The sequence below is a fragment of the Teleopsis dalmanni genome, chromosome 1 (assembly GCF_002237135.1).
Source record: "Teleopsis dalmanni isolate 2A chromosome 1, ASM223713v2, whole genome shotgun sequence".
Taxonomy (NCBI): domain Eukaryota; kingdom Metazoa; phylum Arthropoda; class Insecta; order Diptera; family Diopsidae; genus Teleopsis; species Teleopsis dalmanni.
The window spans coordinates 7,938,672-7,941,388 of NC_051846.1; the positions used below are offsets into that span (position 1 = coordinate 7,938,672).

At 28.5% G+C, this 2,717-nt stretch overlaps 1 long non-coding RNA gene across 1 annotated transcript; it reads left to right on the forward strand.

Moving 5' to 3' along the window:
- Positions 1-1,392: 1,392 nt before the first annotated feature.
- Positions 1,393-2,220, forward strand: LOC119672428. The gene is made up of 3 exons (XR_005251896.1): positions 1,393-1,805; positions 1,860-1,950; positions 2,015-2,220. It is a non-coding gene; the product is annotated as an uncharacterized LOC119672428 (long non-coding RNA).
- The last annotated feature ends 497 nt before the right edge of the window (positions 2,221-2,717 follow it).

The window sequence follows — 2,717 nt, forward strand, 5'->3', positions numbered from 1 at the left end:
TGTATTTTAGAAAATTTATTCTAACAATTGTTGACTAAGTCTGAGTGTTTTCACATTTAAATTTATTTTCAAGCAATTTTAGAATTCATTAAAAACTATTTTTGAAAGGTTTGGTTAGGTTAAGTCAAGAAAAAAACAACTTTTTTCCCTCAACACGTAGGAGGAATATTCAATGAAGGAATTATTGCGAACTTAAAAGTTATAGGATTTGACAAACATAACCAGCAACTTGAAACTTAAATTTTAAATTACAACTTTTTAATTTTATTATTTTTTTAAGACAAAAAAATGAATCAAAGAAGATTTGATAGCCCATAAGTATCTCCAACAAAATTCAGAAGTCTCATGCACCGTCGTACTGAGCAGGTTACGTTTTAGTTGAAGCAGCTGACTACTACAGTTCTTATTCAGTTTGGACCAGGTCTATCTTGAGATTTGACTGGAGGTTGATCTGTCCAATTTTAATTTTCGTTTATCTCAAATATTTTTGTTTGATTGTCAGCTAGTCAATTGCAAATGGGATATTAGAATCTGACATATGAATGTCAGGAAGTAGGGTGTCTGCCTTGCCAAGCTCGTCTGTCCTACAGCTATCCGAGATATCTGTGTGCAAATAACTAAGCTCGGTTGTCTCGAATTGGTAAGAATCCGGTTACAGCATCAACTACAAGATTACGATATTTTCATAAGGAACCTTGTTGCATCCCGCAACTATGGATTTTGCTATATATTGGAGATAGAAATAATGTATTTTTAACAAAATAATAGTATTTTTGAAGTAAATAAATAATTAAACTCTGTCGAAGTAAATAATTTACTAGAGTACTAGAGTCTTTATTATATGTAATAATCTTCTACGTGTTTGTTACTCATTACGAAGACTTCAATAGAACAAAAAATTATTTATTAATATTAATTTAAATTTTTTGTATTGATTAATAATCAAATTTATTAAATAATATTTGTTTGAGTAGAATTATGATATAATGTAATTTTTAATTTATTTTTTTATTATTTTTGTATACGTAAATATCAATAAATTTTGCAACACCCAAGTGCGAAAGTTGAATACTCTTTCGATTCTCTTGTGTAAACAGTTTCACAAAGAAATTGTAGTGTAGCTGCAAGCCGAACTGTCTGCAACTGCAACAACATGCACATACACATGTACACATACAATTAGGGTTTGAGTTAGGGGTTGCTTTAAAAAATGGATAGTAATGAACGTCCTTGGGTGTGAATGAACTGCAAAAGCCAACAACACTGAAAAGTGCAAGCGAAAGCGTCTGCGACGATGTACAAAAGCAGCAATGGCAGGGGACTTAATGCTATGCAAAAAAAAAACAAAAAAGCAAAAGCAAAAACAAAAACAAAAAAATGAAAAAAACAAAATCAAAACGAAAACGTGAAATAAATGAGCAACAAAACTATGTATACAGACACCAACAACAACAACTACAACAGCCAGAATATCTTTTACGCTGTTATATTGTCGATGGGTAGTTTTTTGCTGCTGTAGACAACATAATTGCTAACAGAAATTAATCAGACAGGCTTGCTTGCATTGTTGGAGTAACTAAAATCTATTGAAGAATAGTTTTAAAAAAAGTAACTAAATTCTAATAAATTTTAGTAAAAATTTTATATTCCGATTTTATTGAAAGAAAGTCAATAAACTCATTTTTACTAATAACATCACTTACTGACGTGACTGGCACAGTTTGATGTCAAAGCACTTCGGCTGGACAAAATTGTTTAACTTTGAATGCACATCCGTTTCTTATATTTAATTTTACAGTTTTATAGTAAGTAAAATGCATTAGAATTTAGGTTTTATTAAAATTGTTTATTATTTAAAGCACGTTCTAACGACAAAATAGATGTTAGTTTGTATATGAGAAACCGTTAGCTGATTTAGTCATGGCTTGGACTGTAATGCACTATACTATGGTAAGTGGCACATATAAAAATGAAGCATAAATTAAAATAATTGTATGCAACGTTTATATTGCAGCAAAATTAAATGAATTGCTGGCTATTTGCTAGACTCAGAACTTGCGGACTCATTATGTATGCAAAACAGTTGAGAAGAATGTCTGTTTGTTACCACAGAGGATTTTTTTTTATTGAAGAAAATTGTATAAAACAAACATGAAAATATCAAAACATATAAAAAATTATTTTAGGTCATAATTTTTAGATAACTTATTAATAGGTAAAATCAAGTCCATTTAAAAAATTTTCAATTATAATAAATACATAATAAATATAAATTGGCATTTAAGTTAAGTTTTGACATATATTTTGTACGAAAAGTTGACATAAAATTCTATTAACAAAAAAAATATTTCAAAAAACTTCAACATTGTGGTATAAATATTCGAGCAAAATTTTGACATTAAAAAAAAAATATTTGACAAGTTCTGACATTGTTGAGAAAAATGATCCACAAGATTTACACATTGTGGAGAAAAAATGTTCAAAAACAAATTTGGACATTGTGGAAAAAATGTTTGACAATCAGTTCTGACATTGTGGAGAAAAATGATCCACATAATTAACGCATTGTGGAGAAAAAATGTTCTAAAAAATTTTGACATTATGGAAAAAATGTTTCACAAAGTTTTGACATTGTGGAGAAAAAATTATTGCAAAAATTAACATAATATAAAAAATAAAATTTTTGTTATTGTAGTTCACTACTGTCGAAAAACCCT